This window comes from Apteryx mantelli, chromosome 11 (genome assembly GCF_036417845.1).
Source record: "Apteryx mantelli isolate bAptMan1 chromosome 11, bAptMan1.hap1, whole genome shotgun sequence".
NCBI classification, from domain to species: Eukaryota; Metazoa; Chordata; class Aves; order Apterygiformes; family Apterygidae; genus Apteryx; species Apteryx mantelli.
The window spans coordinates 20,323,083-20,336,556 of NC_089988.1; positions in this window are offsets into that span (position 1 = coordinate 20,323,083).

The window sequence follows — 13,474 nt, forward strand, 5'->3', positions numbered from 1 at the left end:
TTCAACTGTGAGGTCACTTGTGGCTCAGTGCCTGCTAGGCCAGTGCTGGGTGCTTGGCTGCTGTTTTCAACTGTGAGGTCAGTGGTGGCTCAGTGCCTGCTAGGCCAGTGCTGGGTGCGTGGCTGCTGTTTTCAATTTTGAGGTCCCTTGTGGCTCAGTGCCTGCTAGGCCAGTGCTAGGTGCATAGCTGCTCTTTTCAAATGTGAGGTGACTTGTGGCTCAGTGCCTGCTAGGCCAGTGCTGGGTGCGTGGCTGCTGTTTTCAATTGTGAGGTCAGTGGTGGCTCAGTGCCTGCTAGGCCAGTGCTAGGTGCGTGGCTTCTGTTTTCAATGGTGAGGTCACTTGTGGCTCAGTGCCTGCTAGGCCAGTGCTAGGTGCGTGGCTGCTGTTTTCAATTGTGAGGTCAGTGGTGGCTCAGTGCCTGCTAGGCCAGTGCTAGGTGCATAGCTGCTCTTTTCAAATGTGAGGTGACTTGTGGCTCAGTGCCTGCTAGGCCAGTGCTGGGTGCGTGGCTGCTGTTTTCAATTGTGAGGTCAGTGGTGGCTCAGTGCCTGCTAGGCCAGTGCTGGGTGCGTGGCTGCTGTTTTCAATCGTCAGGTCACTTGTGGCTCAGTGCCTGCTAGGTCAGTGCTAGGTGCGTGGCTGCTCTTTTCAACTGTGAGGTCAGTGGTGGCTCAGTGCCTGCTAGGCCAGTGCTAGGTGCGTGGCTGCTGTTTGTGGTTGTGAGGTCACTTGTGGCTCAGTGCCTGCTAGGCGAGTGCTAGGTGCGTGGCTGCTGTTTGTGGTTGTGAGGTCAGTGGTGGCTCAGTGCCTGCTAGGCCAGTGCTAGGTGCGTGGCTGCTGTTTTCAATTGTGAGGTCAGTGGTGGCTCAGTGCCTGCTAGGCCAGTGCTAGGTGCGTGGCTGCTGTTTTCAATTGTGAGGTCACTTGTGGCTCAGTGCCTGCTAGGCCAGTGCTAGGTGCGTGGGTGCTGTTTGTGGCTGCGCAGTCAGTGGTGGCTCAGTGCCTCCTAGGCCAGTGCTAGGTGCGTGGCTGCTGTTTTCAATTGTGAGGTCAGTGGTGGCTCAGTGCCTGCTAGGCCAGTGCTAGGTGCGTGGCTGCTGTTTGTGGTTGTGAGGTCAGTGGTGGCTCAGTGCCTGCTAGGCCAGTGCTAGGTGCGTGGGTGCTGTTTGTGGTTCTGAGGTCAGTGGTGGCTCAGTGCCTGCTAGGCCAGTGCTAGGTGCGTGGCTGCTGTTTTCAATTGTGAGGTCAGTGGTGGCTCAGTGCCTGCTAGGCCAGTGCTAGGTGCGTGGCTGCTGTTTTCAATTGTGAGGTTAGTGGTGGCTCAGTGCCTGCTAGGCCAGTGCTAGGTGCGTGGCTGCTGTTTTCAATTGTGAGGTCAGTGGTGGCTCAGTGCCTGCTAGGCCAGTGCTAGGTGCATGGCTGCTGTTTGTGGTTGTGAGGTCACTTGTGGCTCAGTGCCTGCTAGGCCAGTGCTAGGTGCGTGGGTGCTGTTTGTGGCTGCGAGGTCAGTGGTGGCTCAGTGCCTGCTAGGCCAGTGCTAGGTGCGTGGCTGCTGTTTTCAATTGTGAGGTCACTTGTGGCTCAGTGCCTGTTAGGCCAGTGCTAGGTGCGTGGCTGCTGTTTTCAACTCTGAGGTCACTTGTGGCTCAGTGCCTGCTAGGCCAGTGCTAGGTGCGTGGCTGCTGTTTTCAACTGTGAGGTCAGTGGTGGCTCAGTGCCTGCTAGGCCAGTGCTAGGTGCGTGGCTGCTGTTTTCAATTGTGAGGTCAGTGGTGGCTCAGTGCCTGCTAGGCCAGTGCTAGGTGCGTGGCTGCTGTTTTCAATTGTGAGGTCACTTGTGGCTCAGTGCCTGCTAGGCCAGTGCTAGGTGCGTGGCTGCTGTTTTCAATTGTGAGGTCACTTGTGGCTCAGTGCCTGCTAGGCCAGTGCTAGGTGCGTGGCTGCTGTTTGTGGTTGCGAGGTCACTTGTGGCTCAGTGCCTGCTAGGCCAGAGCTAGGTGCGTGGCTGCTGTTTTCAATCGTCAGGTCACTTGTGGCTCAGTGCCTCCTAGGCCAGTGCTAGGTGTGTGGCTGCTGTTTTCAATTGTGAGGTCAGTGGTGGCTCAGTGCCTGCTAGGCCAGTGTTAGGTGCGTGGGTGTTGTTTGTGGTTGTGAGGTCAGTGGTGGCTCAGTGCCTGCTAGGCCAGTGCTAGGTGCGTGGCTGCTGTTTGTGTTTGTGAGGTCACTTGTGGCTCAGTGCCTGCTAGGCCAGTGCTAGGTGCGTGGCTGCTGTTTTCAATTGTGAGGTCAGTGGTGGCTCAGTGCCTGCTAGGCCAGTGCTAGGTGCGTGGCTGCTGTTTTCAATTGTGAGGTCACTTGTGGCTCAGTGCCTGCTAGGCCAGTGCTAGGTGCGTGGGTGCTGTTTGTGGTTGTGAGGTCAGTGGTGGCTCAGTGCCTGCTAGGCCAGTGCTAGGTGCGTGGGTGCTGTTTGTAGTTGTGAGGTCAGTGGTGGCTCAGTGCCTGCTAGGCCAGTGCTAGGTGCGTGGGTGCTGTTTTCAATTGTGAGGTCAGTGGTGGCTCAGTGCCTGCTAGGCCAGTGCTAGGTGCGTGGCTGCTGTTTTCAATTGTGAGGTCAGTGGTGGCTCAGTGCCTGCTAGGCCAGTGCTAGGTGCGTGGCTGCTGTTTTCAATTGTGAGGTCAGTGGTGGCTCAGTGCCTGCTAGGCCAGTGATGGGTGCGTGGGTGCTGTTTGTGGTTGTGAGGTCAGTGGTGGCTCAGTGCCTGCTAGGCCAGTGCTAGGTGCGTGGGTGCTGTTTGTGGTTGCGAGGTCACTTGTGGCTCAGTGCCTGCTAGGCCAGTGCTAGGTGCGTGGCTGCTGTTTTCAATTGTGAGGTCAGTGGTGGCTCAGTGCCTGCTAGGCCAGTGCTAGGTGCGTGGCTGCTGTTTTCAATTGTGAGGTCACTTCTGGCTCAGTGCCTGCTAGGCCAGTGCTAGGTGCGTGGCTGCTGTTTTCAATGGTGAGGTCACTTGTGGCTCAGTGCCTGCTAGGCCAGTGCTAGGTGCGTGGCTGCTGTTTTCAATTGTGAGGTCACTTGTGGCTCAGTGCCTGCTAGGCCAGTGCTAGGTGCGTGGCTGCTGTTTGTGGTTGTGAGGTCAGTGGTGGCTCAGTGCCTGCTAGGCCAGTGCTAGGTGCGTGGCTGCTGTTTGTGGTTGTGAGGTAGGTGGTGGCTCAGTGCCTGCTAGGCCAGTGCTAGGTGCGTGGCTGCTGTTTTCAATTGTGAGGTCAGTGGTGGCTCAGTGCCTGCTAGGCCAGTGCTAGGTGCGTGGCTGCTGTTTTCAATTGTGAGGTCACTTGTGGCTCAGTGCCTGCTAGGCCAGTGCTGGGTGCGTGGCTGTTGTTTTCAATTGTGAGGTCAGTGGTGGCTCAGTGCCTGCTAGGCCAGTGCTAGGTGCGTGGGTGCTGTTTGTGGTTGTGAGGTCACTTGTGGCTCAGTGCCTGCTAGGCCAGTGCTAGGTGCGTGGGTGCTGTTTTCAATTGTGAGGTCACTTGTGGCTCAGTGCCTGCTAGGCCAGTGCTAGGTGCGTGGCTGCTGTTTGTGGTTGTGAGGTCACTTGTGGCTCAGTGCCTGCTAGGCCAGTGCTAGGTGCGTGGCTGCTGTTTGTGGTTGTGAGGTCAGTGGTGGCTCAGTGCCTGCTAGGCCAGTGCTAGGTGCGTGGCTGCTGTTTGTGGTTGTGAGGTCAGTGGTGGCTCAGTGCCTGCTAGGCCAGTGCTAGGTGCATGGCTGCTGTTTGTGGTTGTGAGGTCACTTGTGGCTCAGTGCCTGCTAGGCCAGTGCTAGGTGCGTGGCTGCTGTTTTCAATTGTGAGGTCAGTGGTGGCTCAGTGCCTGCTAGGCCAGTGCTAGGTGCGTGGCTGCTGTTTTCAATTGTGAGGTCAGTGGTGGCTCAGTGCCTGCTAGGCCAGTGCTAGGTGCGTGGGTGCTGTTTTCAATTGTGAGGTCAGTGGTGGCTCAGTGCCTGCTAGGCCAGTGCTAGGTGCGTGGCTGCTGTTTTCAATTGTGAGGTCACTTGTGGCTCAGTGCCTGCTAGGCCAGTGCTAGGTGCGTGGCTGCTGTTTTCAATTGTGAGGTCACTTGTGGCTCAGTGCCTCCTAGGCCAGTGCTAGGTGCGTGGCTGCTGTTTTCAACTGTGAGGTCAGTGGTGGCTCAGTGCCTGCTAGGCCAGTGCTAGGTGCGTGGGTGCTGTTTTCAATTGTGAGGTCAGTGGTGGCTCAGTGCCTGCTAGGCCAGTGCTAGGTGCGTGGGTGCTGTTTTCAATTGTGAGGTCAGTGGTGGCTCAGTGCCTGCTAGGCCAGTGCTAGGTGCGTGGCTGCTGTTTTCAGTTGTGAGGTCAGTGGTGGCTCAGTGCCTGCTAGGCCAGTGCTAGGTGCGTGGCTGCTGTTTGTGGTTGTGAGGTCACTTGTGGCTCAGTGCCTGCTAGGCCAGTGCTAGGTGCGTGGCTGCTGTTTTCAATTGTGAGGTCACTTGTGGCTCAGTGCCTGTTAGGCCAGTGCTAGGTGCGTGGCTGCTGTTTTCAACTCTGAGGTCACTTGTGGCTCAGTGCCTGCTAGGCCAGTGCTAGGTACGTGGCTGCTGTTTTCAAATGTGAGGTCAGTGGTGGCTCAGTGCCTGCTAGGCCAGTGCTAGGTGCGTGGCTGCTGTTTTCAACTGTGAGGTCAGTGGTGGCTCAGTGCCTGCTAGGCCAGTGCTAGGTGCGTGGCTGCTGTTTTCAATTGTGAGGTCAGTGGTGGCTCAGTGCCTGCTAGGCCAGTGCTAGGTGCGTGGCTGCTGTTTGTGGTTGTGAGGTCAGTGGTGGCTCAGTGCCTGCTAGGCCAGTGCTAGGTGCGTGGCTGCTGTTTTCAACTGCGAGGTCAGTGGTGGCTCAGTGCCTGCTAGGCCAGTGCTAGGTGCGTGGCTGCTGTTTGTGTTTGTGAGGTCAGTGGTGGCTCAGTGCCTGCTAGGCCAGTGCTAGGTGCGTGGCTGCTGTTTTCAATTGTGAGGTCGGTGGTGGCTCAGTGCCTGCTAGGCCAGTGCTAGGTGCGTGGGTGCTCTTTGTGGTTGTGAGGTCAGTGGTGTCTCAGTGTCTGATAGGCGAGTGCTAGGTGCGTGGGTTCTGTTTGTGGTTGTGAGGTCAGTGGTGTCTCAGTGCCTGCTAGGCCAGTGCTAGGTGGGTGGCTGCTGTTTGTGGTTGAGAGGTCAGTGGTGGCTCAGTGCCTGCTAGGCCAGTGCTAGGTGCGTGGCTGCTGTTTTCAATTGTGAGGTCAGTGGTGGCTCAGTGCCTGCTAGGCCAGTGCTAGGTGCGTGGCTGCTGTTTTCAATTTTGAGGTCACTTGTGGCTCAGTGCCTGCTAGGCCAGTGCTAGGTGCGTGGCTACTGTTTTCAGTTGTGAGGTCAGTGGTGGCTCCGTGCCTGCTAGGCCAGTGCTAGGTGCATGGCTGCTGTTTGTGGTTGTGAGGTCAGTGGTGGCTCAGTGCCTGCTAGGCCAGTGCTAGGTGCGTGGCTGCTGTTTTCAGTTGTGAGGTCAGTGGTGGCTCAGTGCCTGCTAGGCCAGTGCTAGGTGCGTGGCTGCTGTTTTCAACTGTGAGGTCAGTGGTGGCTCAGTGCCTGCTAGGCCAGTGCTAGGTGCGTGGCTGCTGTTTTCAATTGTGAGGTCACTTGTGGCTCAGTGCCTGCTAGGCCACTGCTAGGTGCGTGGCTGCTGTTTTCAATTGTGAGGTCAGTGGTGGCTCAGTGCCTGCTAGGCCAATGCTAGGTGCGTGGCTGCTGTTTTCAATTGTGAGGTCACTTGTGGCTCAGTGCCTGCTAGGCCAGTTCTAGGTGCGTGGCTGCTGTTTTCAATTGTGAGGTCAGTGGTGGTTCAGTGCCTGCTAGGCCAGTGCTAGGTGCGTGGCTGCTGTTTGTGGTTGTGAGGTCAGTGGTGGCTCAGTGCCTGCTAGGCCAGTGCTAGGTGCGTGGCTGCTGTTGGTGGTTGTGAGGTCAGTGGTGGCTCAGTGCCTGCTAGGCCAGTGCTAGGTGCGTGGCTGCTGTTTGTGTTTGTGAGGTCACTTGTGGCTCAGTGCCTGCTAGGCCAGTGCTAGGTGCGTGGGTGCTGTTTTCAATTGTGAGGTCAGTGGAGGCTCAGTGCCTGCTAGGCCAGTGCTAGGTGCGTGGCTGCTGTTTTCAATTGAGAGGTCACTTGTGGCTCAGTGCCTGCTAGGCCAGTTCTAGGTGCGTGGCTGCTGTTTTCAATTGTGAGGTCACTTGTGGCTCAGTGCCTGCTAGGCCAGTGCTAGGTGCGTGGCTGCTGTTTTCAGTTGTGAGGTCACTTCTGGCTCAGTGCCTGCTAGGCCAGTTCTAGGTGCGTGGCTGCTGTTTTCAATTGTGAGGTCAGTGGTGGCTCAGTGCCTGCTAGGCCAGTGCTAGGTGCATGGCTGCTGTTTGTGGTTGTGAGGTCACTTGTGGCTCAGTGCCTGCTAGGCCAGTGCTAGGTGCGTGGGTGCTGTTTGTGGTTGTGAGGTCACTTGTGGCTCAGTGCCTGCTAGGCCAGTGCTAGGTGCGTGGCTGCTGTTTTCAATTGTGAGGTCACTTGTGGCTCAGTGCCTGCTAGGCCAGTGCTAGGTGCGTGGGTGCTGTTTGTGGTTGCGAGGTCACTTGTGGCTCAGTGCCTGCTAGGCCAGTGCTAGGTGCGTGGCTGCTGTTTTCAATTGTGAGGTCACTTGTGGCTCAGTGCCTGCTAGGCCAGTGCTAGGTGCGTGGCTGCTGTTTGTGGTTGTGAGGTCAGTGGTGGCTCAGTGCCTGCTAGGCCAGTGCTAGGTGCGTGGGTGCTGTTTGTGGTTGCGAGGTCACTTGTGGCTCAGTGCCTGCTAGGCCAGTGCTAGGTGCGTGGCTGCTGTTTTCAATTGTGAGGTCAGTGGTGGCTCAGTGCCTGCTAGGCCAGTGCTAGGTGCGTGGCTGCTGTTTGTGGTTGCGAGGTCACTTGTGGCTCAGTGCCTGCTAGGCCAGTGCTAGGTGCGTGGCTGCTGTTTGTGGTTGTGAGGTCACTTGTGGCTCAGTGCCTGCTAGGCCAGTGCTAGGTGCGTGGCTGCTGTTTTCAATTGTGAGGTCAGTGGTGGCTCAGTGCCTGCTAGGCCAGTGCTGGGTGCGTGGCTGCTGTTTTCAGTTGTGAGGTCAGTGGTGGCTCACTGCCTGCTAGGCCAGTGCTAGGTGCGTGGCTGTTGTTTTCAATTGTGAGGTCAGTGGTGGCTCAGTGCCTGCTAGGCCAGTGCTAGGTGCGTGGGTGCTGTTTGTGGTTGTGAGGTCACTTGTGGCTCAGTGCCTGCTAGGCCAGTGCTAGGTGCGTGGGTGCTGTTTTCAATTGTGAGGTCACTTGTGGCTCAGTGCCTGCTAGGCCAGTGCTAGGTGCGTGGGTGCTGTTTGTGGTTGTGAGGTCACTTGTGGCTCAGTGCCTGCTAGGCCAGTGCTAGGTGCGTGGGTGCTGTTTTCAATTGTGAGGTCAGTGGAGGCTCAGTGCCTGCTAGGCCAGTGCTAGGTGCGTGGCTGCTGTTTTCAATTGAGAGGTCACTTGTGGCTCAGTGCCTGCTAGGCCAGTGCTAGGTGCGTGGCTGCTGTTTTCAATTGTGAGGTCACTTGTGGCTCAGTGCCTGCTAGGCCAGTGCTAGGTGCGTGGCTGCTGTTTTCAGTTGTGAGGTCACTTCTGGCTCAGTGCCTGCTAGGCCAGTGCTAGGTGCGTGGCTGCTGTTTGTGGTTGCGAGGTCACTTGTGGCTCAGTGCCTGCTAGGCCAGTGCTAGGTGCGTGGCTGCTGTTTTCAATTGTGAAGGTCACTTGTGGCTCAGTGCCTCCTAGGCCAGTGCTAGGTGCGTGGGTGCTGTTTGTGGTTGTGAGGTCACTTGTGGCTCAGTGCCTGCTAGGCCAGTGCTAGGTGCGTGGCTGCTGTTTTCAATTGTGAGGTCAGTGGTGGCTCAGTGCCTGCTAGGCCAGTGCTAGGTGCGTGGCTGCTGTTTTCAATTGTGAGGTCAGTGGTGGCTCAGTGCCTGCTAGGCCAGTGCTAGGTGCATGGCTGCTGTTTGTGGTTGTGAGGTCAGTGGTGGCTCAGTGCCTGCTAGGCCAGTGCTAGGTGCGTGGCTGCTGTTTGTGATTGTGAGGTCAGTGGTGGCTCAGTGCCTGCTAGGCCAGTGCTAGGTGCGTGGCTGCTGTTTTCAATTGTGAGGTCAGTGGTGGCTCAGTGCCTGCTAGGCCAGTGCTAGATGCGTGGCTGCTGTTTTCAATTGTGAGGTCAGTGGTGGCTCAGTGCCTGCTAGGCCAGTGCTAGGTGCGTGGGGGCTGTTTTCAACTGTGAGGTCAGTGGTGGCTCAGTGCCTGCTAGGCCAGTGCTAGGTGCGTGGCTGCTGTTTTCAATTGTGAGGTCAGTGGTGGCTCAGTGCCTGCTAGGCCAGTGCTAGGTGCGTGGGTGCTGTTTGTGGTTGTGAGGTCAGTGGTGGCTCAGTGCCTGCTAGGCCAGTGCTAGGTGCGTGGGTGCTGTTTGTGGTTGCGAGGTCAGTGGTGGCTCAGTGCCTGCTAGGCCAGTGCTAGGTGCGTGGCTGCTGTTGGTGGTTGTGAGGTCAGTGGTGGCTCAGTGCCTGCTAGGCCAGTGCTAGGTGCGTGGCTGCTGTTTGTGGTTGTGAGGTCAGTGGTGGATCAGTGCTGCTAGGCCAGTGCTAGGTGCCTGGGTGCTGTTTTCAATTGTGAGGTCAGTGGTGGCTCAGTGCCTGCTAGGCCAGTGCTAGGTGCGTGGGTGCTGTTTCTGGTTGTGATTTCAGTTGTGCCTCAGTACCTGCTAGGCCAGTGCTAGGTGCGTGGGTGGTGTTTGTGGTTGTGAGGTCAGTGGTGGCTCAGTGCCTGCTAGACCAGTGCTAGCTGCGTGGCTGCTGTTTGTTGTTGTGAGGTCAGTGGTGGATCAGTGCCTGCTAGGCCAGTGCTAGGTGCGTGGCTGCTGTTTGTGGTTGTGAGGTCAGTGGTGGATCAGTGCCTGCTAGGCCAGTGCTAGGTGCGTGGCTGCTGTTTGTGATTGTGAGGTCAGTGGTGGCTCAGTGCCTGCTAGGCCAGTGCTAGGTGCGTGGCTGCTGTTTGTGGTTGTGAGGTCACTTGTGTCTCAGTGCCTGCTAGGCCAGTGCTAGGTGCGCGGGTGCTGTTTGTGGTTGTGAGGTCAGTGGTGGCTCAGTGCCTGCTAGGCCAGTGCTAGGTGCGTGGCTGCTGTTGGTGGTTGTGAGGTCAGTGGTGGCTCAGTGCCTGCTAGGCCAGTGCTAGGTGCGTGGCTGCTGTTTGTGTTTGTGAGGTCACTTGTGGCTCAGTGCCTGCTAGGCCAGTGCTAGGTGCGTGGCTGCTGTTTTCAATGGTGAGGTCAGTGGTGGCTCAGTGCCTGCTAGGCCAGTGATGGGTGCGTGGGTGCTGTTTGTGGTTGTGAGGTCAGTGGTGGCTCAGTGCCTGCTAGGCCAGTGCTTGGTGCGTGGGTGCTGTTTGTGGTTGTGAGGTCAGTGGTGGCTCCGTGCCTGCTAGGCCAGTGCTAGGTGCGTGGGTGCTGTTTGTGTTTGTGAGGTCACTTGTGGCTCAGTGCCTGCTAGGCCAGTGCTAGGTGCGTGGCTGCTGTTTGTCATTGTGAGGTCACTTGTGGCTCAGTGCCTGCTAGGCCAGTGATGGGTGCGTGGGTGCTGTTTGTGGTTGCAAGGTCACTTGTGGCTCAGTGCCTGCTAGGCCAGTGCTAGGTGCGTGGCTGCTGTTTTCAATTGTAAGGTGAGTGGTGGCTCAGTGCCTGCTAGGCCAGTGCTAGGTGCGTGGCTGCTGTTTTCAATTGTGAGGTCAGTGGTGGCTCAGTGCCTGCTAGGCCAGTGCTAGGTGCGTGGCTGCTGTTTGTGTTTGTGAGGTCACTTGTGGCTCAGTGCCTGCTAGGCCAGTGCTAGGTGCGTGGCTGCTGTTTTCAATTGTGAGGTCACTTGTGGCTCAGTGCCTGCTAGGCCAGTGCTAGGTGCGTGGCTGCTGTTTTCAACTGTGAGGTCAGTGGTGGCTCAGTGCCTGCTAGGCCAGTGCTAGGTGCGTGGCTGCTGTTTTCAATTGTGAGGTCAGTGGTGGCTCAGTGCCTGCTAGGCCAGTGCTAGGTGCGTGGGTGCTGTTTGTGTTTGTGAGATGACATGTGGCTCAGTGCCTGCTAGGCCAGTGCTAGGTGCGTGGCTGCTGTTTGTGGTTGTGAGGTCAGTGGTGGCTCAGTGCCTGCTAGGCCAGTGCTGGGTGCGTGGCTGCTGTTTGTGGTTGTGAGGTCAGTGGTGGCTCAGTGCCTGCTAGGCCAGTGCTAGGTGCGTGGCTGCTGTTTTCAATTGTGAGGTCACTTGTGGCTCAGTGCCTGCTAGGCCAGTGCTGGGTGCGTGGCTGCTGTTTTCAATTGTGAGGTCACTTGTGGCTCAGTGCCTGCTAGGCCAGTGCTAGGTGTGTGGCTGCTGTTTTCAATTGTGAGGTCAGTGGTGGCTCAGTGCCTGCTAGGCCAGTGCTAGATGCGTGGCTGCTGTTTTCAATTGTGAGGTCACTTGTGGCTCAATGCCTGCTAGGCCAGTTCTAGGTGCGTGGGGGCTGTTTTCAACTGTGAGGTCAGTGGTGGCTCAGTGCCTGCTAGGCCAGTGCTAGGTGCGTGGCTGCTCTTTTCACTTGTGAGGTCAGTGGTGGCTCAGTGCCTGCTAGGCCAGTGCTAGGTGCGTGGCTGCTGTTTTCAATTGTGAGGTCACTTGTGGCTCAGTGCCTGCTAGGCCAGTGCTAGGTGCGTGGGTGCTGTTTGTGGTTGCGAGGTCACTTGTGGCTCAGTGCCTGCTAGGCCAGTGCTAGGTGCGTGGCTGCTGTTTGTGGTTGTGAGGTCACTTGTGGCTCAGTGCCTGCTAGGCCAGTGCTAGGTGCGTGGCTGCTGTTTTCAATTGTGAGGTCAGTGGTGGCTCAGTGCCTGCTAGGCCAGTGCTGGGTGCGTGGCTGCTGTTTTCAATTGTGAGGTCACTTGTGGCTCAGTGCCTGCTAGGCCAGTGCTAGGTGCGTGGCTGCTGTTTTCAATTGTGAGGTCAGTGGTGGCTCAGTGCCTGCTAGGCCAGTGCTAGGTGCATGGCTGCTGTTTGTGGTTGTGAGGTCAGTGGTGGCTCAGTGCCTGCTAGGCCAGTGCTAGGTGCGTGGCTGCTGTTGGTGGTTGTGAGGTCACTTGGGGCTCAGTGCCTGCTAGGCCAGTGCTAGGTGCGTGGGTGCTGTTTTCAATTGTGAGGTCACTTGGGGCTCAGTGCCTGCTAGGGCAGTGCTAGGTGCGTGGCTGCTGTTTTCAATTGTGAGGTCAGTGGTGGCTCAGTGCCTGCTAGGCCAGTGCTAGGTGCGTGGCTGCTGTTTGTGGTTGTGAGGTCAGTGGTGGCTCAGTGCCTGCTAGGCCAGTGCTAGGTGCGTGGCTGCTGTTTTCAATGGTGAGGTCAGTGGTGGCTCAGTGCCTGCTAGGCCAGTGATGGGTGCGTGGGTGCTGTTTGTGGTTGTGAGGTCAGTGGTGGCTCAGTGCCTGCTAGGCCAGTGCTAGGTGCGTGGGTGCTGTTTTCAATTGTGAGGTCAGTGGTGGCTCAGTGCCTGCTAGGCCAGTGCTAGGTGCGTGGCTGCTGTTTTCAATTGTGAGGTCAGTGGTGGCTCAGTGCCTGCTAGGCCAGTGCTAGGTGCGTGGCTGCTGTTTGTCATTGTGAGGTCACTTGTGGCTCAGTGCCTGCTAGGCCAGTGCTAGGTGCGTGGCTGCTGTTTGTGGTTGTGAGGTCAGTGGTGGCTCAGTGCCTGCTAGGCCAGTGCTAGGTGCGTGGCTGCTGTTTTCAATTGTGAGGTCACTTGTGGCTCAGTGCCTGCTAGGCCAGTTCTAGGTGCGTGGCTGCTGTTTTCAATTGTGAGGTCAGTGGTGGCTCAGTGCCTGCTAGGCCAGTGCTAGGTGCGTGGCTGCTGTTTTCAATTGTGAGGTCAGTGGTGGCTCAGTGCCTGCTAGGCCAGTGCTAGGTGCGTGGCTGCTGTTTGTCATTGTGAGGTCACTTGTGGCTCAGTGCCTGCTAGGCCAGTGCTAGGTGCGTGGCTGCTGTTTGTGGTTGTGAGGTCAGTGGTGGCTCAGTGCCTGCTAGGCCAGTGCTAGGTGCGTGGCTGCTGTTTGTCATTGTGAGGTCACTTGTGGCTCAGTGCCTGCTAGGCCAGTTCTAGGTGCGTGGCTGCTGTTTTCAATTGTGAGGTCACTTGTGGCTCAGTGCCTGCTAGGCCAGTGCTCTGTGTGTGGCTGCTGTTTTCAATTGTGAGGTCACTTGTGGCTCAGTGCCTGCTAGGCCAGTGCTAGGTGCGTGGGTGCTGTTTGTGGTTGTGAGGTCAGTGGTGGCTCAGTGCCTGCTAGGCCAGTGCTAGGTGCGTGGCTGCTGTTTGTGGTTGTGAGGTCACTTGTGGCTCAGTGCCTGCTAGGCCAGTGCTAGGTGTGTGGCTGCTGTTTGTGGTTGTGAGGTCAGTGGTGGCTCAGTGCCTGCTAGGCCAGTGCTAGGTGCGTGGCTGCTGTTTTCAATTGTGAGGTCAGTGGTGGCTCAGTGCCTGCTAGGCCAGTGCTAGGTGCGTGGCTGCTGTTTTCAAATGTGAGGTCACTTGTGGCTCAGTGCCTGCTAGGCCAGTGCTAGGTGCGTGGGTGCTGTTTTCAATTGTGAGGTCAGTGGTGGCTCAGTGCCTGCTAGGCCAGTGCTAGATGCGTGGCTGCTGTTTTCAATTGTGAGGTCACTTGTGGCTCAGTGCCTGCTAGGCCAGTTCTAGGTGCGTGGGGGCTGTTTTCAACTGTGAGGTCAGTGGTGGCTCAGTGCCTGCTAGGCCAGTGCTAGGTGCGTGGCTGCTCTTTTCACTTGTGAGGTCAGTGGTGGCTCAGTGCCTGCTAGGCCAGTGCTAGGTGCGTGGCTGCTGTTTTCAATTGTGAGGTCACTTGTGGCTCAGTGCCTGCTAGGCCAGTGCTAGGTGCGTGGCTGCTGTTTTCAATTGTGAGGTCACTTGTGGCTCAGTGCCTGCTAGGCCAGTGCTAGGTGCGTGGGTGCTGTTTTCAATTGTGAGGTCACTTGGGGCTCAGTGCCTGCTAGGCCAGTGCTAGGTGCGTGGGTGCTGTTTGTGGTTGTGAGGTCAGTGGTGGCTCAGTGCCTGCTAGGCCAGTGCTGGGTGCGTGGCTGCTGTTTTCAATTGTGAGGTCACTTGTGGCTCAGTGCCTGCTAGGCCAGTGCTAGGTGCATGGCTGCTTTTTTCAATTGTGAGGTCAGTGGTGGCTCAGTGCCTGCTAGGCCAGTGCTAGGTGCGTGGCTGCTGTTGGTGGTTGTGAGGTCAGTGGTGGCTCAGTGCCTGCTAGGCCAGTGCTAGGTGCGTGGGTGCTGTTTTCAATTGTGAGGTCACTTGGGGCTCAGTGCCTGCTAGGGCAGTGGTAGGTGCGTGGCTGCTGTTTTCAATTGTGAGGTCAGTG